This window comes from Canis lupus, chromosome 27 (genome assembly GCF_048164855.1).
Source record: "Canis lupus baileyi chromosome 27, mCanLup2.hap1, whole genome shotgun sequence".
Lineage (NCBI taxonomy): Eukaryota > Metazoa > Chordata > Mammalia > Carnivora > Canidae > Canis > Canis lupus.
The window spans coordinates 32,085,972-32,112,462 of NC_132864.1; the positions used below are offsets into that span (position 1 = coordinate 32,085,972).

General features: G+C 40.8%; 1 long non-coding RNA gene across 1 annotated transcript; it reads left to right on the forward strand.

Annotated features, from left to right (window-relative positions):
* The first annotated feature begins 1,652 nt into the window (after positions 1-1,652).
* LOC140619055 (uncharacterized) lies at positions 1,653-18,663 on the forward strand. Its single transcript, XR_012018982.1, has 3 exons — positions 1,653-1,849; positions 6,314-6,799; positions 16,284-18,663. It is a non-coding gene; the product is annotated as an uncharacterized lncRNA (long non-coding RNA).
* Positions 18,664-26,491: the final 7,828 nt, after the last annotated feature.

The window sequence follows — 26,491 nt, forward strand, 5'->3', positions numbered from 1 at the left end:
TCTCCCTGTGCCTAGGTCTCTGCCTCTTTTCTGTCTCTCATGAATAAATAAATAAAATCTTTAAAAAAAGAATTTGATATCTTTATTCATTTCTTTCTAATGGAATATTTTTATCTTCCTAAGAAAGTGTTTTTTATCTAATGTTAATAGAGATGAACAGTAAGATTTTTTCATTTGTCATTTGTCCACATGCCATTTATTATTATGCATATATGTGCATCATCCACTTTCTCTCAGAAGTTCATAACCGACTGATCTATTTGGTCATTTACAAACAAGTCTTATGTGTCAATAAGATCTAATGTTCTTTTATGATCACTTTTTCTATTGTTTCCTTTACTATGATGTGAAATTGGTGGTTATTAGTCTTTTCTAATATTTTTGATCTGGCTAGAACTTTAAATTGTTTCTTTAGGTTTTTTAAAGATTTTATTTATTTATTCATAAGAGATGCAGAGAGAAAGGCAGAGACACAGGCAGAGGGAGAAGTAGGCTCCTCACAGGGAGCCTGATGTGGGACTCAATCCCAGGACCCTGACATCACGACCTGAGCCAAAGGCAGATGCTCAACCACTGAGCCACCCAGGTACCCCCCTTTAGTTTTTTCCCAGAGTTCTTGTTCTCTCTCTCTTTTATTCAATGGCTTTAATTTTAAGAAAATTTTAAGACTGATGGCAAATTTAAGTTGAGCTCACAGACATTTTGCAAAGTTGGTGTCAATCAATGTTCTTTTGTTAGCCTTGGAAGCCGGGGAACTTTTCCTAATAACTCCTGATATTCTACTGAGTTTCAGGCAAGCAGACGGTTCTGGGACTCCAAGTGTTTCATAGCGTCCAAACATGCTAGATGAACTCAGGTTGCTTATTCTTTTGGGGCCTTTATGCTGGAGATGAAACTGGCCAATATTGCCAGATATTGTAAGGCTCCTCCGCTTAGGGGGAGAACTTCTCACATCATGTCCAGGTCACTGTGGAAGGGAAGCAAAGCCCTCCACTTTTGCTGCCTGGCCTCTTACTATGTCCTTATTGTGAGAAAAGCAAACATCAGAGAACAACTCCAGCATTGATGTCCCACATGAAGTTGTCACTAAGGAAATTCTATCCTATTGCTCATAGGACATTCTGAGACTTTTCATTTCATTGTAGCCCTCATCTCCTTGTTCAGTACCTAATCTCTATAGAATGACAATATGGGATAATTTGGACCCTTACCTGTCACAGGATATTTATTCATCAACATGATTTTGCTGTGGTCAGTTATAGTTAGGAAGCATTAATCAGGAATCCTGTAATAAATATCCTACATATTTGAAATAGAACACTTTGGCAAGTATTTAACAAAAGGATAATTCATGAATTTGTGAGCAGATCATTTGGAACACCAAGTGGAGAGTGAAAATGATGACCTAGTATCAGTGGGGACCACTGATGTGTCTGAAGACATGACAGTAATAGGTTTGGGGATGAAGCAGGACAGGAGGGAAGAGAGTAAGGAATGACTGGTTCTGACACCCAGTCTTCCTTCTATAGATATAGGAGAAGGTATCAGACATAGATTACCTGCTTATACTTCTAGTTGTTCATGTAAATACAGATTGTGATACTTTGGCCACAGGGAAGCATTGTTGCCTAACAAGAGAGCGGACACTGATGCCCATCTGCCTCTCAGGACCCTGAGCCTCCTCCAATGGGACTGGGAGCAATGACCCCCACCCATGTGTGATTCTCCTGCACTGTGACCCCTCCAGTCACATGGAGAAGCTGCATGGATGCATGTCCTCCCTCAGTCAAAGAGGAACACGGGTCATATCTTCCTTCACCTTGTGACCATAACCATCACCCACCTAGAGGTAGGTGGGGGACACGGGGAGTGGCAGCAATGTATTTGCAGGAATGATTCTATTCTCAAGAATGATGGAGAAAAGGGATGCCTGGGTGGCTCTGTGGTTGAGTGTCTGGCTTTAGTTCAGGGCATGATACTGATCCTGGGATTAAGTCTCAAATCAGACTCCCCACAGGGAGCCTGCTTTTCCCTCTGCCTATACCTCTGCCTCTCTCTGTGTGTCTGACATGAATAAACAAATAAAACCTTTAAGAAAATGAAGAGAAAGAGTGACCAAGGCTCAGTATCCCCAGTCTCCATGGTGGCCCTTAGGAGGCTATGTTGTCATGTTTCCTAAATGGTTCCATGTTGACTTGCAATATACAATCCTTTATTATTTTTTACTGGAGTTCAATGTGCCAACATATAGCATAACACCCAGTGCTCATCCCATCAGGTGTCCCCAACAGTGCCCATCACCCAGTCACCCCAAACCCCCACCCACCTCGCTTTCCACTACCCCATGCTTGTTTCCCAGAGTTAGGAGTCTCTCATGTTTTGTCACCCTCACTGATATTTTCACTCATTTTCTCTCCTTTCCCCTTCATTCTTTCATTAATTTTTATATTCCCCAAATGAATGAGACCATATAATGTTTTTGTCCTACTCCGATTGACTTATTTCACTCAGCATAATACCCTCCAGTTCCATCCATGTCAAAACAAAGGGTGGGTATGTGTCATTTCAAATGGCAGAGGAATATTCCATTGTATACATAGACCACAGCTTCTTTAACCATTCATCTTTCGATGGACACCGAGGCTCCTTCCACAGTTTGGCTATTGTGGACATTGCTGCTAGAAACATCAGGGTGCAGGTGTCCCAGTGTTTCACTGCATCTGTATCTGGGGAGTAGATCCCCAACAGTGCAACTGCTGGGTAGTGGGGCAGATCTATTTTTAACTCCTTACGGAACCTCCACACAGTTTTCCAGAGTGGCTGCACCACCAGTTCACGTTCCCACCTACAGTGCAAGAGGGTTCCCCTTTCTCCACATCCTCTCCAACATTTGTGGTTTCCTGCCTTGTTAATTTTCCCCATTCTCACTGGTGTGAGGTGGTATCTCATGGTGGTTTTGATTTGTATTTCCATGATGGCAAGTGATGTGGAGCATTTTCTCATGTGCGTGTTGGCCATGTCTATGTCTTCCTCTGTGAGATTTCTGTTCATGTCTTTTGCCTGTTTCCTGATTGGATTGTTTATTTCTTTGCTGTTGAGTTTAAAAGTTCTTTATAGGTTTTGGATACTAGACCGTTATCTGATATGTCCTTGCAAATCTCTTCTCCCATTCATTAGTTTGTCTTTTAGTTTTGTTGACTGTTTCTTTTGTTGTGCAGAAGCTTTTTATCCTGATTAAGTCTCAAAAGCTGATTTTTGCTTTAGTTTCACTTGCCTTCATGGATGTATCTTGCAAGAAGTTGCTGTGGCCAAGTTCAAAACGGTTGTTGCCTGTGTCATCCTCTAGAATTTTGATGGAATCTTGTGTCACATTAAGATCTTTCATCCATTTTGAGTTTATCTTAGTGTGTGGTGTAAGAGTGTGGTCTAATTTCATTCTTCTGCTTGTGGATTTCCAATTTTCCCAGTACCATTTATTGAAGAGACTGTCCTTTTTCCAGTATCCTTTTCAAGTCTTTGCTGCTTTCTCGAATATTAGTTGACCATAGAGTTCAGGGCCCATTTCTGGGTTCCCTATTAGGTTCCATTGATCCATATGTCTTTTTTTTTGTGCCGGTACCACTCTGCCTTGATGACCACAGCTTCGTAGTACAACTTGAAATCTGACACTGTGATGCTTTAGCTCCGGTTTTCTTTTTCAATATTCACCAGGCTATTTGGGGTCTTTTCTGATTCCACACAAATCTTAAGATTATTTGTTCCAGCTCTCTGAAGAAAGTCCATGGTACCTTGCTAGCAATTGCTTTGAACGTGTAAATTGCCATTGACATTTTCACAATATTAATTCTTCCAATCCATGAGCATGGAATATTTTTCCATCTCTTTGTGTCTTCCTCCATTTCTTCCAGAAGTGTTCTGTAGTTTTTGGGTGTAGATCCGTTACCTCTTTGGTTAGGTTTATTCCTAGGTTTCTTATGTTTTTGGGTGCAATTATAAATGGGATTGACTCCTTAATTCCTCATTCTTCAGGCTCATTGTTAGTGTTTAGAAATGCCACTGATTTCTGGACATTGATTTTGTATTCTGCCATGCTACCAAATTGCTGTATGCGTTCTAGCAATCTTGGGGTGGAGTGTTTGGGGTTTCTAAATCCAGTATCATGAAGAGGGAGAGTTTGACTTCTTCTTTGCTAATTTGAATACCTTTTATTTCTTTTTGTTGCCTAATTGCTGAAGCTGGAACTTTTAGTACTATGTTGAATAGCAGTGATGAGAGTGGACATCCCTGTCTTGTTCCTGATCTTAGGGGAAAGGCTCCCAGTGCTTCCCCATTGAGAATAATATTTGCTGTGGGCTTTTCATAGATGGCTTTTAATGTGCTGAGGAATGTTCCCTCTATCCCTACACTCTGAAGAGTTTTGATCAGAAATGGATGCTGTATTTTGTCAAATGCTTTCTCTGCATTTATTGAGAGGAGTATATGGTTTTTCTTTTTTCTCTTGTTGATATGATGTAATCATTGATTGATTTATGAGTGTTGAAACAACTTTGAAACCCAGGATAAATCCCACTTGGTCATGATGAATAATCTTAATTATTGTTAAGGTATTTGTTGAGAATTTTTGCATTTCTGTTCATCAAGGATATTGGTCTATAGTTTCCTTTTTGGTGGGGTATTTGTCTGGTGTTGGAACTGAGGCGATGCTGGCTTCATAAAACAAGTTTGGAAGTATGCCATCCCTTTCTATTCTGTGGAACAGCTTTAGTAGAAAAGGCATTATTTCTTCTTTAAATGATAGAATTCCTATGGGAAGCCATATGACCCTGGACTTTTGTGTCTTGGGACATTTTTGATGACTGCTTCAATTTCCTCCCTGGTTCTTGGCCTGTTCAGGTTTTTTGTTTGTTATTTCCTTTACAGTTATGTTAATTTGTGGTTCTCCAGAAATGCATCCACTTCTTCTAGACTTCCTAATTTTTTGGCTTATAGCTGCTCATAATATGTTTTTAAAATTGTTTGTATTTCCTTGGTTTTGGTTGTGATCCCTCCTCTTTCATTCATGATTTTATTTATTTGAGTCATTTCTCTCTTCTTTTTAATAAGGCTGACTATTGGTTTATCTCTCTTATTAATTCTTTCAAAGAACCAACTCCTGGTTTTGTTGATCTGTTCTACAGGTTTTCTGGTATCTATTTCATTGAGTTCTGCTTGAATCTTCTGCTTGGTGTAGGCTTTTTTGCTGTTCTTCTCCAGTTCCTTTATGTGTGACATTACCTTGTATAGTTTGGTTTTTGCAAATTATTGAGAGATGCTTATATTCCGATGTGTTTCCCTCTTAGGATTGCTTTTGCTGTATCCCAAAGATTTTGAATGGTTGTTTCTTCATGAGTTTCTCTTTTGAAACTCATGGTACCTTAAGCCTTTTTGAGGAAGAGTTCCTAATAATATTGTGTATTTGTTCCAAAGAAATTGGTCTATTTAAGCATTTTTGGACGATTTTATTATTCTTAATTAAGTGTATCTGTTATTTATTATTAATCCAATTTTTTCATTATTTATTTTTGTCCACATACCATTACTTATTTCCATATTTGAGTATCATATATTTTTGTTTAAAAGTTCTCAAGAGTCCCACTCAGTGCCTGTCACCCAGTCACCCCAACCCCCTGCCCACCTCCCTTTCCAGCACCGCTTGTTCATTTCCCAGAGTTAGTTGTCTCTCATGTTCTGTCACCCTCACTGATATTTCCCACTCATTTCTCTCCTTTTCCCTTTATTCCTTTTCACTATATTTTATATTCCCCAAATGAATGAGACCATATAATGTTTGTTCTTCTCTGATTGACTTACTTCACTGAGCATAATACCCTCCAGTTCCATCCATGTTGAAGCAAATAGTGGATATGAGCACTAGGTGTTATTCTATCTGTTGACAAATCAAACCCATATATATAAAACAAAAAAATTAAAAAACACAAAAATAAATAAAAAATAAAAGTTCTCAAGAGGTTTATCTTATTTGTCATTGAAAAGCCTGACTGTGTAGCACCATCGAGATTTAAATACAGGTCACCATAGTGTGAACACCAGGGGGCTCTGGGCAATTGAGATTGACAAGAAAGAATGACTGATGCCAACCTTCTTCACATGTCAGAAAGGCCTGAACCTGCTCCAGTGGGATATGGAGTGGTGAATCTACCCATTAGAGTGTCTTCTGTGCTGTGACTCTATAACCCCCTGGTGAAATCAAATGATGGCTTTTTTCCAACCCATATGGAAATATACATAATCTCTTCCTTCTTTCTGTGACTAGAGCCATCACCAGTCCAGAATGATGTAGGGAACAGTCATCGGGAAGGAGACCACATATGTCATGAGTGACTCCATTCACAAGAGCAAAAGGGAAGAAGGAGCAAGACTGTCCCCAGATCTCATGGTGGTGCCTAGGAGGCTGTGCTGTCATATTTCCTTCATGATTTAGTGCCCAATTGCGACCTAAAATGCACATAAGAAAACCACTTGCTACCCAGGTGTAGCTCAGAGAAAAGATCCTGCATTCACTTATAGGACGTGGTGCCCACCATGCCACCTCCACACCACGTGGGATTCCAGAACTCCCACCTATTTCTACTCTGCACACATGAGAACCAAGAACTACACAGTCAGCATGAATAAGGTCCCTGTTCTGGTGACCAAATGTCAGAGAGGGCAACTATGGACAGAATCCTTGTGATGGGAAGAAGAACTGGGGGTGTCCTGAGAGGAGTGAGGAGGAGGTCCCTCAAATCAGAAAACTAAGGTGAGTGGCAGATGAGAAGTTGTTAACTTCACAGGGACTTCTCTGACCTGACAGTAGCCTGAGTTGTGTAAAAATCAGTCTTCTCCCAGGTGCACTATATCCATCCAGCATCCACATGCTCCCAGCCATTCACTCCAGGACATCCTGCAGGTTCCTCAGACAGCTGTGGAGGGGCAGGTGCTCTGTGCCTGGAAACCTACAATGATCCAGGCAGAGGAGGTCCATTCCCTTTACCTTACATGGTCCTCCCTCACCCTGCACTTTTTGCTTAAACTTCGCTCCTCTTCTGAGCATCTTCAAAATTTGTGCTCCTATGCCTGCACCACGTTTCTCTATGACAGAATTTAATAATTCTTTCTCCAATTTCTCCTTCTTATACTTGCCTTTGTCTAAGACCAGAAGTAGAGACGACCAAACATGTGGAGTAGATGTATGGGAATAGGCCACTACCTCATATAGCAAAGATGCATCTTCGCAAGGGAACCTTAGTTTTGTTGAAGGTCCATGTATCTTCCCAAGAATCCTCATTCAGATCCTTCCTCACTTGGAGAGTTCAGAGGTGGGGCAGACCCACACATCTCAGGGGAGGACTGCTGAACTTTGACAACATCCTTCCCTAAAGAATCACTTAGATGGTCCCCATCCTCCTCAACATGAATTACCCTTATTTTCACAATCTGACCTTTTTGTTATTCATATGTCATATCCCATCTATACCTATGTATTTTAGATATTTATATACAGTTCAGATACTACCAATTATATGAAAATTATGTACCTTATGAATATCTGGCTCTCACTCTAGAGACTCAATACTGAATAATTTCTGCAACTTCTTGATTTGTAATGGAAAAAGTTTCAGCAGAGGAACATATGAATCAAAAAATAAGGTATAACTATGCAGGAAATAATTTATAACGAGAAACTTATAGGTTACTCACTGCACGATTCCAGCATAAATAGAAAAAAAGATGCCTAATTGGAGTGAAATATGCTTTTTATCTCTACCTTCAAATAATCCAACAGTCTGAGGTGTGTAGAAAAGCTTGAGGGGTATTCCCCAGATGTCATTGTTCTCAGAAAATGGGAATCATGGTCCAGTGAGGACATGGTGGAGATGTTAGTAGCTGAAGGAGAGAGTGGGAGCTGGGGAACCAGCAGAGAAAGGCTGCTTGTAGGGAGGTCGGTGTCCCCTCACAGGGGCCACATCCTGAGGAAGCAAAGAGCTGGAAGCATATTTCTCCTCTCCATCCAGTCACATTCACTGGATCAGGTACACAGAGGGCATCTCCTTCTTCACCCTTTCATCTGCATTAATCAGAAGATTTTTGGTCCTTGTAAAATACATGTTTCACAATTGATTCCATAGTTTCTGGAAAACACAAATCAGGTGTATCTCAACCTGGAAAAGAGGTTTTCTATTTTCCCCATAAGAGGTGGAGGCAGCACACATTCTATTTAGTCATCTATTTTCTCCTGTGCATACAGTCAATCATATGAGATTGCTTGTTTTAAGGTCATGGATGCAGAACTCCTTCTCATATTCTTTCCTGCTTCATTACTTGTTCATACTCTTCTGAAATAGGGAACAAACTATATCATCAACCCTCAATGGGATCTATCTAGTACCTCCTACAAGAGTTCAAGTGGTAATAACCTATAACAATCAGGTAGTTTTGTCTATATCAAAAATGAAGAAGCCCAAAAAAGATACTAATAAACAATTCCATTTAGGATAGCATTAAAAAGAATAAAACATTTAGGAGGGAATATAACCAGTAGGGGAAAAAAACTTGTAAACTGAAACTACAAAGATTATCAAAAATTAAAAGATTTAAATAAGTGAAAGGAATAGATGCTGTATTTTGTCAAGATCTATAAAGAATTTATTAAACTCAGGAGCAAAGAAAGAAACAATCCAATCATGAAATGGGCAAAAGACATGAACAGAAATCTCACCGAGGAAGACATAGACATGGCCAACAAGCACATGAGAAAATGCTCCGCATCACTGGACATCAGGGAAACAAAAATCAAAACCACAATGAGATATCACCTCACACCAGTGAGAATGGGGAAAATTAACAAGAGAGGAAACAACAAATGTTGGAGAGGATGCGGAGAAAAGGGAACCCTCTTGCACTGTTGGTGGAAATGTGAACTGGTGCAGCCACTCTGAAAAACTGTGTGGAGGTTCCTCAAAGAGTTAAAAATAGATCTGCCCAAGACCCAGCAGTTTCACTGCTGGGGATTTACCCCAACGATACAGATGCAGTGAAATCCCAGGACACCTGCACCCCGATGTTTCGAGAAGCAATGTCCACAATAGCGAAACTGTGGAAGGAGCCTCAGTGCCCATTGAAAGATGAATGGATAAAGAAGATGTGGTCTATGTATGCAAAGGAATATTACACAGCTATTAGAAATGACAAATACCTACCATTTGCTTTGACAGGGATGGAACTGGAGGGTATTATGCTGAGTGAAATAAGTCAATTGGGGAAGGACAAACATTATGTGGTCTCACTCTTTTGGAGAATATAAAAAATAGTGAAAGAGAATAAAGGGGAAAGGAGAAAAATTGAGTGTGATATATCAGAAATGGAGACAGAACATGAGAGACTCCTAACTCTGGGAAATGAACTAGGGTGGTAGAAAGGGAGGTAGGCGGGGGGTGGGGTGACTGGGTGATGACCACTGAGGGGGACACTTGATGGGATGAGCACTGGGTGTTATTCTATATGTTGGCAAATTGAACACCAATAAAAATAAATTTATAAAAAAAAATAAAAAAAAATAAAAAAAAAAAAAACAAAAAAAAAAAAAAATAAATTTATAATAGATAAATAAATAAATAAATAAATAAATAAATAAATAAATAAAAGGACACAGTGACAATGGACTGGATATCTTAGTATAGTGCACCTACAAACACCACGATCCAAATACATCTTCACACTTGGTACCATCCTGTCATTGGGCGCTGCCCCTGGTTTAATCCCTCAATGTCTCCTGGTCATCTCCTCTTGTTCCCTGTTAGGTAAGTTGTTGGACAACAGCTGTTCATTGGACTCAGATCTTAGACACACAATTCCAGTGAATTCCATGGATATTTGAACAAAACATCTAGGCTAGGATCCAATGTACATAGAGTGCAGGACCATGAGAGTTTGAGTGCAGGGAAGGTCAAAGAACCCCTCAGAAGTGAGGAGAGGTCCATTTAGAGTAATGTTCTCTTGATAGGAATCATCATGCTGAGTAATTTACAGAATGAGCCTAAAAAATGCTAAGCATATGAGATAGACAAACAAATTAGAATTTCTGGCTAACATTCAAGGGAAATTTTGAACTCAGAAAAGTCAGTAGGAGTGGGAGACACATTTTGCCTGGTGACATTATATGGTCATGAAATATAGGTTGAAAAGCCTTAGCACTGAGAGCTATGCGCTGACAGGAAAATATATAGGAAACAAGAACAACAGCAACAACAACAACAAAAAAACACCACCACAACAACATTCAGATGAAAGACAGAACATGAGAGACTTCTAACTCTGGGAAACAAACAAGGGGTAGTGGAAAGGGAGGTGGACGGGGGGTTGGGGTGACTGGGTAACTGGCACTGAGGGAGGCACTTAACGGGATGAGCAATTGTCATTATTGTATATGCTGGCAAATCAAACTCCCTTAAAAAATATATACAAAAAAAGACTAATCTTAGGGGAAAGGCTCCCAGTGAGCCTTTCCACTAAGATCAGGAACAAGACAGGGATGTACACTCTCACCACCGCTATTCAACCCAGTACTGGAAGTCCTAGCCTCGGCAATCAAACAACAAAAAGACATTAAAGGCATTCAAATTGACAAAGATGTCAAACTCTCCCTCTTCACCAACATGATACTCTACATAGAAAACCCAAAAGCCTCCACCCCAAGATTGCTAGAACTCATACAGCAATTTGGCAGCATGGCAGGATACAAAATCAATGCCCAGAAGTCAGTGGCATCTCTATACACTAACAATGAAACAGAAGGAAGAGAAATTAAGGAGTCAATCCCATTTACAATTGCACACAAAAGCATAAGATACCTAGGAATAAACCTAACCAAAGATGTAAAGGATCTATACCCTAAAAACTATAGAACACTTCTGAAAGAAATTGAGGAAGACACAAAGAGATGGAAAAATATTCCATGTTCATGGATTGGCAGAATTAATATTGTGAAAATGTCAATGTTACCCAGGGCAATTTACACGTTTAATGCAATCCCTATCAAAATACCATGGACCTTCTTCAGAGAGTTACAATAAATTATTTTAAGATTTGTGTGGAATCAGAAAAGACCCCGAAGAGCCAGGGGAATTTAAAAAAAGAAAACCATAGCTGGGGGCATCATAATGCCAGATTTCATGTTGTACTACAAAGCTGTGGGCATCAAGACTGTGGTACTGGCACAAAAACAGACACATAGACCAATGGAACAGAATAGAGAACTCAGAAGTGGACCCTCAATTTTATGGTCAACTAATATTCGATAAAGGAGGAAAGACTATCCACTGGAAGAAAGCCTCTTCAATAAATGGTGCTGAGAAAATTGGACATCCACACACAGAAGAATGAAACTAGACCACTCTCTTTCACCATACACAAAGATAAACTCAAAATGGATGAAAGATCTAAATGTGAGACAAGATTCCATCCAAATCCTAAAGGAGAACACAGGCAACACCCTTTTTCAACTCGGCCACAGTAACTTCTTGCAAGATACATACATGAAGGCAAAAGAAAAAGCAAAAATGAACTATTGGCACTTCATCAGGATAAGAAGCTGTTGCACAGCAAAGGATACAGTCAACAAAACTAAAAGACAACCTACAGAATGGGAGAAGATATTTGCAAATGATGTATCAGGTAAAGGACTAGTTTCCAAGATCTATTAAGAACTTATTAAACTCAACACCAAAGAAACAAATAATCCAATCATGAAATGGGCAATAGACATGAAGAGAAATCTCACAGAGGAAGACATAGACATGGCCAACACACACATGAGAAAATGCTCTGCATCACTTGCCATCAGGGAAATACAAATCAAAACCATGATGAGATACCACCTCACACCAGTGAGAATGGGGAAAATTAACAAGGCAGGAAACCACAAATGTTGGAGAGGATGCGGAGAAAAGGGAACTCTCTTACACTGTCGGTGGGAATGTGAACTGGTGCAGCCACTCTGGAAAACTGTGTGGAGGTTGCTCAAAGAGTTAAAAATAGACCTGCCCTATGACCCAGCAATTGCACTGCTAGGGATTTATCCCAAAGATGCAGATGCAATGAAACGCCAGGACACCTGTACCCCGCTGTTTATAGGAGCAATGTCAACAATAATGAAACTGTGGAAGGAGCCTGGGTGCCCATCAAAAGATGAATGGATAAAGATGATGTGGTTTATGTATACAATGTAATATTCCTCAGCCATTAGAAATGACAAATACCCACCATTTGCTTCAACACAGATGGAACTGGATTTTATTATGTTGAGTGAAATAACTCAATCGGAGAAGGACAAACATTATATGTTCTCATTCATTTGGGGAATATAAATAATAGTGAAAGGGAATAGAAGGGAAGGGAGAAGAAATGGGTAGGAAATATCAGAAAGGGAGACAGAACATAAAGACTCCTAACTCTGGGAATCAAAGTAGGGGTGGTGAAAGGGGAGGAGGGCGGGGCTGTGGTGAATGGGTGATGGGCACTGAGAGGGGTCTTGACAGGATGAGCACTGGGTGTTATTCTGTATGTTGGCAAATTGAACACCAATAAAAAATTAATTTATTATTTAAAAAAATAAAATAAAATAAATTAAAAAATATTTAAAATTTTTTAAAGAGACGAATTCATATAGAATTATTACAAGGTGTGAACCATCTTGGTACCCTGAGAACCTTATGACCCTTACTTGTTTCAAGATGATGATAGACTGGTAATGACCTCAGGCACGTGGAAGAAACAACTAAATGTCAGATAATTCTGAAATATCTGGTAATATGAGCACATGCAATACATCATGTATTTAATGTCTGGAGGCCATTAGTGATTTGAGAATAAGTGTCAGGGCCAAAGGCGACAGGGGGCACCTCTTCATTCTCCTGTCCTGGGCAATGACCTTAAAATGATCCAGTTGCACAGTCTGAACACCATGCCAGGAGTGTTGGGTGGTGTCAGAGGGGATGGTGGGCTAAGCATGTTAGCGCAACAGGGGGCGCTGTCGCATGGGTCCTGTGAGGACAGACATTTAAGAAAATACACAAATTCTTTCAAACTGAGCAGGCAGTGTCCTCAGTGAAGTGTGTTGTGTTTCACAGGAGTCCTTGGAGTCTCATGAGTTCTCAGTTCTGACTCACTTTCTCCAGTCACATTTCACCCTCAATCCCCATGGAGTCATTTTCAGAACTGATATTCAGGCAGGAGACAATCCCATACCTGGGCAAATTTGCACTTTAAAAAAAATCACCAGTATTGCTACCTGCTACCTGGGTCTAAGGTGAGAGACCCTTGAGGAGTGGAGGGTAGGAATGCTCTCAGTGAGTCCTCAGGGAGCAGAGTACTGGAGCTTCGCTGACCTGTCCTGATTCTTCTCTTTACCTCCTCCCTCATCAAAAGGAGCTCCTTTCAGTGATGAGGGAAAGGATGCAGATGCAGAGGGAGGTCTTTTGTATTCCCTTGCTCCCATCATTTGCATAGGATGGTCATCACCCCAGTCTTCCTGTTGCCTTACAGATTCAAGCTTTTCTTCAGGAGGCTAAACTAGAATATGCTATTCTTTCATCCTTGGTAACTCATTTTTACTTAGAGAAATAAGATATTCATATTTGCATCTAATTTGTAATCTATCTATATATATAAATATAATATATTTGTAATTATATTTCATCAAATACGTAAACATTAAATATATATGTTAAATATATAATATATTATTTTTATTTTTTTATTTTTTTTAATTTTTATTTATTTATTATAGTCACACAGAGAGAGAGAGAGAGGGGCAGAGACATAGGCCGAGGGAGAAGCAGGCTCCATGCACTGGGAGCCCGACATGGGATTCGATCCCGGGTCTCCAGGATCGTGCCCTGGGCCAAAGGCAGGCACCAAACCGCTGCGCCACCCAGGGATCCCTATAATATATTATTTTTAAAGATAATTCAAACAAGAGAGAGAGAATGTGTCAGGAAGGGCAGAGGGAAAGGAGAGAGAAATTTTAACAGATTCCAAGCTGAACAGATAGCTGAGAACAGGACTAGGTTCAGGTCCCCGAGATCATGACCAGAGCCACAACCAAGAGTGGGAAAACTAAACAACTGAACTGCCCAGGCACCCCATAGGAAATACATTTTAACTAGCCTCTTCATTATCCTAATGCCTATGATGATTCCCACAACAAAATTTAAATCAATACTTGTGAGCAATAAATGACAGATACAGGGGGACTCATATAGAAACAGCAGAGCGAAGAACACAGTAACACACAAGGTAATAAGGGAAACCTATGCAGAACTGTAATGAGTTGTGGAATTATGGGATACTCTGGGGACCTGTCACCTTTAACACTGGATTTAGATGGCCCTAGGTTGTTAATCACCCTGAGCACTGGCAGAGAACAACTCAGTGCCATGTTATGCTGAAATCCCTGTAGAGGTGACAAGTAGATGTGGGGAATTGAGACCAAACTTCCTTAGTTCTGTCCTCAATCCACTGGACCTGAACAAAACGGCTTGTTGTTTGGAAGCTAGTTTGCCACATGTATGGATTCAGGCTGTTTGTTCTCTAGGCCTCCAGATGGGATCGTCATAAGGACTTTTACTACCAACACTGGTGTCACTCCAGAGCAGTTATTTCCTCTTCGCCAAGTCATTAGAAACACTGGTATATTTGGCTAACTTCATAGTCAAAGATTATAGCAGCAGAACACAGACACTTGGGGTTTTAGGAACACGGGAGCCAATGGAGAGCAGCTGGTGCCATGACTGGTATGGTAACACATTTAGTATCATCTGGCTGACTGGAAAATGTGATGTCAAATGTCTCTAAGAGAAGATGTGTCCCATTTCCCCTTAATAATGACAAAAATAAAACCTAAGAGAAAATCAATAGACCAGAAACAGAATATATTTCAGATAAATTGCCAAACTTCGTCAGAGTTCAGCTGTAATTTAAAAAAAAAATAGAAAAATACAAATATATATGTATATATATATATATATATATATATATATATATATATATGAAGGAATAAAAGAAAGGATACAAATAGAGGTACATAAATAAAGAAAAGGAAGAAAGAAAAAAAGAAAGAAAGAAGGAAAAAAGCTATACAATGAACTTCTCAAACAAAGTACAAGAAAAAAAAACCTGAATAAAAAGTAAGTTAAAGACGTTACCACTGAGGTGGGTACTTGACTCGATGAGCACTGGGTGTTATTCTGTATGTTGACAAATTGAACATCAATAAAATATAAATGTATTAGAAAAAAGACGTTACCAGATATTTCACAGAACAAGATAGGCAGATGGAATTTAAACGTATGATATTCTGTTACATATTACATATCATTAGGGAAAAACAAATGGAAACGTGAATGAGCTACCATTGCACCCCTATCAGAATGGCCAAAGTCCAGTAGACTGGCATCAGATAGATTATGAACAGAAAAGGAATCAGCAAATTTGGACTATCCCCATCCATATGCTCAATGATATGTCATGTTAGTATGACACATCTTCCCTATGATGTATTAAGAACATCAATTCATCTCTTGTTATTTTCCCCCAAATCCATAATGTTAGCATAATTATAAGAAAACATGAGATAAACCCATATCCTGGGACATTTAAAAAAATAGCATACCAACTGTTTCCAAATTCCCAAAATCAAGAGCAGAGAAAGACTGAAAACTCCTACATTGGAGAATTTTAATATGTCCTGATAAATAGATGCAATGTTGTTACTTGGATTGATTTCAGGCAAAACTGTTAAAATAAGTAAGTAAATCAATCAATCAATAAGTAAATAAATAAATTTTGAAATCTAGATAAATTCTGCAATTTCGCAAGATGGTCAGATCACTGGCAAGTACTTGTTTTTATAAACATATCATAGGAACACAAATGTTACTTTAGAAAAAGCTAGGTGAAATATAGAGATATCTATCTTATATTTGCATTTATTTCTCTAAATATGAAATTATTGCAGAAAAAAGTCCTACACACAAACAATAAGGGAAAGAAGGAATCAAAATTTCTTCTTTCCACTCTTCTGCATTTAAGAACAGTAAGCCAGACATTTGTGCTATGCTCGTTTCCTGCCGTCCTGTAAAACGTCTCACATTGAGTTCTTGGTTATGGAATGTATTTATTTTTTATTACCCTGTATAGAATAATGTAAAAATAATAATCACGTTCTTTGTCTTTTAATTACACAGCTTGAGAGTCGAGATAAATCATCTCCATCACAGCAGCTTAGCAGGATCCCCGCCATCCTAGCACTGGAAGAAAGCATTCAGAGCAGGCACCATGAGGATCCCCAGTTCTGGACAGTAGGAAGTGCTCCCATTCATCCAGGTCCTCTCTCTTACATCTGAAATGTCCTAACGCATGACAACAAACAAGCATAGGAAGACATCAGGAGGTAGAAGAAGGAAGAAGGAAGAGTTCAAACAAATTGAGGGAAACACAACAGTGCATACCCTGGTTCTTTTTCTTGTATGATGTCCCCCACAGGTAAGACAAGATGCTGTAGGTTCCTCCAACCAAGAATAATCCAGAGCCTGAGATCCAGAAAATCAAACCAAAAAACACGAAAACTCCAAAAGCAGCAACTCCTCTGGTCAGAAGATATGGAGATAATTTGTTCTGAATGGAGGAAATATTTGGATAAACCTGCCCAACACTTGCACACACTAATGAATCCCCAAACTGTGCCCTCATGCAGGGTTCACATTATTGCTCATCAGAGACATGGTGTCCCTATCCTCCTGGCAGAAGCAAGCAGTGCCCCAAAGCCCACCCGCCATGGTGTCAGCTACTCAGGAGATAGCTGAGCCTCCATTGCATGGGAACATTAACAATTCTGGACAAGGCAGGCCTAGTTGGTAGTTTGCACTCCAGTATTTCCCACCCATGATTTTGGCAGGTCCTGGGGAGCCCATCTGAACCTCATTGAGCAGTGGAGAGAATGAATGCAGTGCACAAGGCAAAGCTGGTTTGTTGTCATATACCCATTCCTGGTAACTGTCTGAACACTGGGGAACTGAGCCTGTGCTCTCCCTGAGCATAAAATCACTGAACTTTGATGCAGGAAGCAAAGGAGCTGGACCTGCATTTGACCCTCCGCTCCCTGGTGTCAGTGGGGACAAGGAATGCAGTGGGGAGCAGAGGATCCACTCCCTGAAGGAAAGCAGCTCCATTCAGTCCTGTGCATCCCACCATGGTGTTGGCAGGCCCCACCAAAGAGCTTGTCCCACACCCCCACCTGATGGGAGCTGGGAAGTGGCAATCACTGCCCCACCTTCTCCAGCAGAGAGTAAGCAGCAGAATGCTAAGCATTTTCACTTGAGTCACCTGGAAGCTGACACAAACACCCTTCACCTGCTGCTGCACCTCAGCAGGAGGATCATTTGTTTGAAGAAAAATAACTGAGGACTAAGCATCTCATTATATAATAACCATAATATCCAGGGTCCAATAAAAAATACGATATGTCAAGAACCAGTAAAATAAAATCCTGAATGAGAAAGGCGAATCGACTGACACCAACACTGAGGTTACTCACATGCTGTAATTATTGGACAGGTAGTTTTAGGCAACTATCATAAAATCCATGTGGTGTAAAATTACACTCTTCAAACAAATGGAAAAAATAGAAATGCAGAAATGAAAGAGAAATCATCAAAACAAACCAAATGGTAATTTTGCAACTGAAAAAGGTCCAGAAGTCATTGACGGAAAGGAAGCTCTCCAGAGGGACTCAAGAGTAGGTGACACTTCTTATTTGTTTGTTTTCTGGCTTATTTGTTGAAACCAAAAATGGGCTCCATTCCTTCTGCGCAGTTCCCACCATCTTGACTGATTCTGAGGCTGTCAGCAGGGGGCTCTGTGCACCTGCTCAGAGCTGGCCAGGCCTGAAACCCACTGAAATGGTTCCACATGCCTGGGCCCTGCCCTGGTGCTCACTGCCAGAGGGAGAGATGACAGCAGCTGTCTCCTCCCAGGGGACAAACCCATAGCTCTCACCAACCCCAGAACTCCTCCCTGGATGGAAGCTCCTAGCTAGGCTGAGGATCCAGAATCATATGGCATTGTGGGCTCCTATTTGCATAACATATCACCAAGCATGCCCTTCATCCCTGGAGCTGAGGAGGAGATAAAGGAAACACCCCAAATACAAATCAAAGTTAAACTGAGGGGATCCCTGGGTGGCTCAGTGGTTTAGCGCCTGCCTTTGGCGTAGGGCGCGATCCTGGAGTCCCGGGATCAAGTCCCGCATCAGGCTCCCGGCATGGAGCCTGCTTCTCCCTCCTCCTGTGTCTCTGCCTCTCTCTCTCTCTCTCTATCATAAATAATTAAATAAATAAATAAATAAATGAATAAATAAATAAAGAAATCTTAAAAAAAAGTTAAACTGAGATATGACTTCCCACCAATCATAACAGCTAACAGACACAACATAGGAAACAGCAAGTGTGGGCAATGATGCGGAGCAAAAGGAACCCTCTTGCACTTATGATGGGTGTAAAACTTGTGAGCTCCTTTGGAAAACAGTCTAGAGGATACTCAATACATTAAAAATAGAAATACTCTATGATTCAGCAATTACCCTCCTAGGTATTTACTCAAAGAATACAAAAATAGTAATTTACAGGGATACATGCACCCAAAGTTGCATAGTAGCACTTCCAACAATACCCAAATTATAGTGTAAGCCCAGCTGATAAATGGTTAAAGAAGTTTTATATAGGTATAGATACAAATATATATATCATACATACATGAAGGAATATTATATATTATATATGATGGAACATTATATGTAATATCTGATGATGGAATATTACTCAGCCCTAAAAAAGAATGAAATATTATCATTTACAAAGAAGTGGATGGAGCTAATGAGTATACTGCTAAGTGAAATAAGTCAATCAGAGAAAGACAAATATCATATAATTTCACTCATGTAGAATTTAAGAAATGAAACAAAGTATCATGTGGGAAAAATACAGTAAAACAAGAAACAAACCCTTAACGCCAGAGAACTAACTAATGCTTACCAAATGGAAGGCGGTTGGAGGGATGGGTTTAAAAGGTGGTGGGGAGGGCAGCCCAGGTGGCTCAGCTTTTTAGCACCACCTTCAGACCAGGGCCTGATCCTGGAGACCCAGGATTGAGTCCCACATCAGGTTCCCTGCATGGAGCCTGCTTCTCCCTCTGTCTCTGTCTCTGTCTCTCTCTGTCTCTCATGAATAAATAAACAAATAAAATCTTAAAATAAATAAAAGGTGGTGCGGGGGTTAAGGAGTGCACTTGTGACGAGCACTGGCTGATTTATTTAAGTCTTGAATGACTAAATTGTACTCCTATTACACACGGTGTTAGATAATTGAAATATAGAGAAAAACTTAAATAGAAAAGAGACATCCCAGCGACCAGAGCAAGTTTCAAGGCCAGGGAATCTGTGGAAATTCCACATCATGATCTTAACTCCTCTCCTCACCTCCCCCTCCTGGACACTTCTTCTGTTAGAGATTTCAGAGGCATCCTTAGGAGGGATTCCTCTGTCTTTCTTCTCCATTCCTAATAAGAGTCTATTTTCATTTCAGGGACGAATTCTCAGATTGTGGTGACTCAGTAGCCTTCTTGGCCATGTCCCCAGGAGGGAGAGTCACTCTCAACAATGCCTCTAGCAGAGGACACTATCCATACTGGATCCAGGAAGAGATTGGCCAAGTCTAGGCCATTTATTTATAATAAAAACAATAAATACTGATTTCTCAGGCTCCCTTCATGGGAACAAGTCTGACTTGACCATCTGCTAGTGCCCAGCCTGAGGACGAGGATGAGTACCCCTGGGGGCTACACTATAGTGGTGCTGGGTCCAGTGAGAGACCCAGATGATGAAGGGAGACATACACTTTGTTTCATCCACTGTGGATACAAATATCATGTGATTAATGACATCGCATGGCCAAACACCTGAGCCCAGAGCAGTATAAATGCAGACTGGCCATGGGGAGATGGGCATTGGGAAGGGTCTGGACTGATTTCCATCCCTGTGTGAGTCCTAACATTGAGTAAGTGTATGAGTGACTCAGGAGGAATTAGTTCACAAAAACCCAAATTTAGGTATTTTGTATTATAAAATGTCTGTTGAATCAGAACTATAGATGGAGGCTAAATACATTTCTTCAAGGACAAAAAAGAACATTAAAAAAATCCTCCTTTACAGCTAAGAAATGAAAAATGGAAAAATCCTCATTTTGTATTCTCTTAATATTTACTTTATTAGATGGCATTTCAGTGTAATGCAACTGTGTTGCATATTTTAAAAAAGTAATGATAATGTGTTGAAAAAAAAAAAGGGACACCACCTTGGCTCAGCGGTTGAACTCCTGCCTTCCACCCTGGGCTTGATCCTGGAGTCCTGGGATCAATTCCGATGTCGGGCTCCCTGCATGGAGCCTGTTTCTCCCTCTGCCTGTGTCCCTGCCTCTCTCTGTGTTTCTCTCTTGAATGAATAAATAAAAATTTTGAAATAAATAAATAAATAGTGATAATTATAAGCCTTTTTGGAAAAAATTATTCTTTCCTAATATCCTCATTTAAACTGTATCCTACCGGGATCCCTGGGTGGCGCACCGGTTTGGCGCCTGCCTTTGGCCCAGGGCGCTATCCTGGAGACCCAGGATTGAATCCCACATCGGGCTCCCGGTGCATGGAGCCTGCTTCTCCTCATGGGCTCAGAAAAGCTCAGCTTTAAAGGCAGGAGAGGAAGTGAGATGGGGAAAGAGTCAACACCACCATGGGAAGTGAAGCTCCCTGACCCCATTCTCCTGTTCAGTGGTTCATGAAATGAACCCCATTTCTCTCTCCCAGGGTGTGTCCTTCTCTCCAATGTGACCTTCCAAGACTGTGCTTCCTTGCTCCCTCTCTGTCTAAAATGTTGAGGAGTGGGGCTTCCTTTCCATTATACTTAAACAAATACATAGCCTCAATCGATGGTTTTCCTTTTTTTGATCAACAGTTTTCAATATGGTCTATTAAACATAGAGCCTTGGTAGGGATCCCTGGGTGGCGCAGTGGTTTGGTGCCTGCCTTTGGCCCAGGTCGCGATCCTGGAGACCCGGGATCGAGTCCCACATCGGGCTCCCGGTGCATGGAGCCTGCTTCTCTCTCTGCCTCTCTCTCTCTCTCTCTCTCTGTGACTATCATAAAAAAAAAATAAACATAGAGCCTTGGTAGATCTCATTTTATTCACTAATTTGATGATGAGGATCAAATTAATATTTTCATCATGTGGAGCTTGATAAAACTATAATTCTCCATTTTATAATTCTAAATCAGAAACCATTCTCATTGTTCATAGATGTATATTTAACAAGCATTCCAAGATACTCATATGCAAGTTAGTGTTAAGAAGCATCTGTTATTGTATTAATATGAAATTAGTTCTGAAAATATCCCCTTAAATGTAAAGAGAGTAACATCTTCTAACTTAATCATTCCCACATCCCACTAACAATCCAAGAACACTGAGAAACAGGTTCAAAATTGCAATCCATTTGTGGTCACAACAGCCTGCTTTGGAGCAGTGCATGCTGTGACATGAAGAAGTGAGGGACAACACGTGACCAGTAGATGTCAATGTGTTACTCAGCCTGGAGACTGTACGATTTGAGCATCATGGTTCCTGATGACCATGGGCTCTCAGGGAAATATCAAGAGACATAGGATAGCGTAATTATTATATGTCAGATGGCTCCTTCTAAATAATGTTGTGCAACACTTGACATTATACTTGGATGGTTTCTGTTTATTTTGCTTTAAAATACATTATATTTATTAAATATTACTAAAATAATCTCATTGTAATAAAATTAGTATTTTAGTTCTTTTTACATCAACAATGATATAGGGGGCACCTGGGTGGGACATTTGGTTAAGCATCTGTTTTCAGCTCAGATCATGATCTTGGTGTCCTGGGATTGAGCCCCACATCCAGCTCCCTGCTCAGCTGTGAGCCTGCTTCTCCCTTGACCTATGCCTGACTCTCCTCCTGATTGTGTGCACTCTCTAAAGTCAGAGATCACTCTGTCAAATACATAAATAAAATATTTAAAATAAAAAACAAAAGAAACAATGATATTAAAGGTAAATGAAAATTACAATCAAATAAAGTGGAGCCACGGACATAATTTATGCACTGTAGATTATGTTTAAGGAATGAGGAATCACTTTGTTTAACTCATACTCACCAGTACTTATACCAAGTTATTTGTTCATATCTGCTGCTGACATCCTTGCCACAAAGGTAACTCCAGGTTCAAAGGCTTTTCTAGAGAATCCCTTCAAACATTTAAGGAGGAAATAATGAGAATACTACAGAGAAGCAGGGAGGAATGAACAACTTTGAGTATACATTATAAAGCTTATTTTCCTCATTTAATATCCAGACTCAAATTTCAAAATAAAGGATATTAAAAATCCATAAGTTTCATGAAGACAGGAACAGAAATATAATGAAATATTTGCAAATGCAAAGTGACAGATTATCAAGAGTGGTCATTTTAGACATTTAATTTGTGTAACATTTAAAATCAATCAACTTGTCAGGTATCCTGCTCAGCAGAGAGCCTGCTTCACCCCTCCCGATCTGTCTCTCTCTTACTATCCCAATTCTCTCTCTTAAATAAATAGATAAATAAATAAATAAATAAATAAATAAATAAATCTTTTATAAAGATATAAAAGAAAATCAGGGCAACCCGGGTGGCTCAGCGGTTTAGCACCGCCTTCAGCTCCAGGATCCTGGAGATCCTGGATTGAATCCCATGTCAGGCTCCCTGCATGGAGCCTGCTTCTCCCTCTGACTGTGTCTCTGCCTCTCTCTCTTTCTGTGTATCTCTCATGAATAAATAAATGAAATCTTAAAAACAGGAAAACAGTAAATGTAATACATTTTATAAGAGAATAAATTAAAAGATATGGCCATCTAAATAAATGCATCATGACTCATCTGAAACATTCATCCTAAAGTTGTCTGAGGGAAGAAGGTGATCATGGTCATATATCTTTTACCTCAGGTCCTTATGAGTCTAGATATTTTGTGACTATTTGCACATATACCAAAGTTGTTTGGGGCCCATTGAGAACATGATCTGCACGCCTATCCCAGGCATGTGGAAACAACGATAAAACTTCACATTTATATTCCAATTGAAGGAAAGCAAAGGGCATGAAACTACAAGTGAAAATAATTGGGTACACTTGATGGGATGAGCACTGGGTGTTATTGCTATATGTTGGCAAATTGAACTCCAATAAAAAGAAATTTAAAAGAAGAAAGAAAACAATTGGGTACAATATGAACAGAGTGTGAAGCAACAAATAACCTGAAAGGAATTGGAAAACACAAATGCACAGAAACCATGAATTTACGAGATATGTCTCACTTCCAAACCTAAAGAGCCTAATATTCACCAGTAAATGTTCCACCAGACAAAGCTGTTTGCTTTTCACAAATCACTCGGTCATATCTGATCCCGAACAGATTGTAACAGCATCATTTGAACTTTAAAATCATTGCTGACCTGCTGTCTTGGCAATAAGCCACGGAGCTTACTTCCTGGAAAGTATGCAACTCCAGCAATCCCTCATGATCCGCTACAAGCCCCTCAAACCAGCTCCACTGTCCTCTGATTGGTGATGCTTGACAGGATACATACTTTACTTTCACCTTGTGGTAACTTCTCTGGTGACACCTGAATGGGTCATTTGTGTACATGTTTGTCTTTTCCATACAGAAGCATCACTTCAGAGAATGAGGAAGCAGAGTAATTGTGTGCAGTGTGTACGAATCATGGTATCTAGAGATCAGGCATGGGACTGTCAATAGACATGGACCTGGTGAGCTGGTGAAAGCCCCTGGGATTCCAGGTCTTTGGTCCAAGGTGGGCTGGGTGCCTGTGACCAGTAAGGGGAGGTATGGGCCCGTGATCCCTACATAGCTGCTCAGAGAGGACCCTTCACTCTGTGTATTGGGCCCTGTGCTCCTTGTTGGTGCTCAGCAGCTGTGTCCTCTCAGGCCTGGAGGAGTCCCCTAAGCAGAAACTTGTATGTGGTCTCAGCAGGTGCATCCTCCAGGGCTCTCCCCAGAGGTGATGCAACTCCCAACCTCCACCGCGTGGTGTGAGCTGAACTCCAGCACCAGGACTCAGAGAAGGGCTGGGAAATCACTAGATGGACTTAATTTGCATGGATACCCCTCTTGTAGAAAAGAGTGGAGGACAAAAAAAGGTCTGGGGCAGCCCACCTGGTGTGGGGATGGTCATCATCACCTGTACTCCTGTCTCCTGATATACTTCTCTCAGTGCACAGGTACAGACAAACAGGCCTCACATGCCAGGTCTCAGTTCCTAGGCTCCATCAGTTCCTCTGGTTCAGATGCTGGGAAGCTTTACCTTGGTCTCTGATCCATTACCCATCAGTGTCTGTGTTTGCAGGTCCTTGTCCCAGCCTGTATAGACCCAGTCACCCTCCCTTTCTGCATCTTTGGAACAACAGTCAGACTCACCTGTACCCTGAGCAGTGGCTCCAGTGTTGGCAGCTACTACATATACTGGTTCCAGGAGAAGCCATGGAGCAATCCCCGGTATCTCCTGTACTACTCAGGCTCAGATGAGCACCAGGGCTCTGGGATCCCTAGCTGTTTCTCCTGATCCAAGGATGCCTCAGCCAAGGCAGAGCTCCCTCATCTCTGGGCTGCAGCCTGAGGACTATACTGACCTTCACTGTCTAATCAGAAACAATAATGCTTCTCACAGTGACACTGGCAATTTGGGACATGGGACAAAATCCTTCATCTGTTCAGATGCTTCTGAACTTTGAGTATACATTATAAAGCTTATTTTCCTCATTTATTATACCCAGATGCTTCTTCCATGAAAATTTATAACGTGTAAAATAAGTGGTATATCTAACATGTACTTAAAAGTACCACCTGGTTCATAATGAGCCTATTCTCAATTATCTCTTCAAGTTCTATATGTCCTCTGAAATAAGAAAACAATAATAAAACAAAACACTTCAATGTGGTAACAGTCATGCTAGCTGGGTTTCCAAATGTCATAAAACCAGAGTCTGTGCTGCGAAGCTTTTTTCTCCTGAAATGAGGACAATGAGCCTTTCCTTGACTTTATCCCCCTCAGAGGTCCAGGACCATCTAAATAGGGGGTGCAGTCCTTCCCAGCATGGATTCAGCACCTCCAGGGCTCAGAACAGAGACTACACTTTCCGCACAGGCTCCAGTGCTCAGAAGTGACCAAGGCTCACTGTGTCTTAGGCCTGAACACTGGTATGTGGGATGTTGTGTGAGGACACAGGTCGTAGGCAATTCCATTCTCAGAGCTGGATGGGATCCCTTGCTCAGCACCTGAGGCTTGGGTTGTGCACTTGAGGAGAAGGGGGTCCGTAAAAGCAGGAATTTGGGGCCTATGGCCATGAACCCTTTTATGGGCTATGAGATTTGGGGGATGTTGCACCATTACTGGGAAAATGCTCAGCCTGCCTCAGTGAAGTTGGTTGATGTGGGTGCATGAATGAGCCTTTGCTATAGCTGCCACCAGGTTGATGGAGACTCCTGTGAGTGGGTGTCCTGAGCCCACAGGTACTGACTCTCTCTCCCTCTTCCCTTAGTCCCCATTGGAGCTTTTCCATAATCCAGGGCTGTAGGGGATGTGAATATCAAGAGTAAGAACTCTCCCATGTGTACATGTGTCACTGCCCTAAGGAATCTCTTGATGACCCCAGATCCAAGGTCATCTTCTCTTTCACAAGAGCAGTAGAAACACAGGGGTTACCATGGCAATGTTACCACAGCTCTCAGGCAGAGATCCTACATTGTGACCCAGAACAGCATTGAGAGACCAGCCAGGGATTCAAACCTAATTTTCCAGGCCCAGGTGTGTTGACAAAAACGTCTTTGACCACCTTGGGCTGCAGCCTGGGGAGAGATTGATCATCATTGCTATAGAGCTGCATACAATCAATATCACCCAGATAATTTCTGTTTCCCAGGGACATGTGATAACATCTACTCTTTACATCTTTTATTTTCTTCTATTTATTTATTCATGTGAGACACACAGTGAGAGAGGAGAGACACAGGCAGAGGGGGGAAGCAGGCTGCATGCAGAGAGACAAACATGTGCCTGGATTCCGGGTCTCCAGGGTCTCGCCCTGGGCTAAAGGTGGCGCTAAACCACTTGGGCTGCCCTACTATTCACCTCTTATTCCATCACTCTCCTGTCCCTGCCTTTAAGCAACACAGGCTCAGAATCTAGCTTTGAATGCTTTGTTACTCACTAGAAACAGAATTGTTTAAATTTAAATTCCAAACTTGTTTAAATTTAAAAGGTCA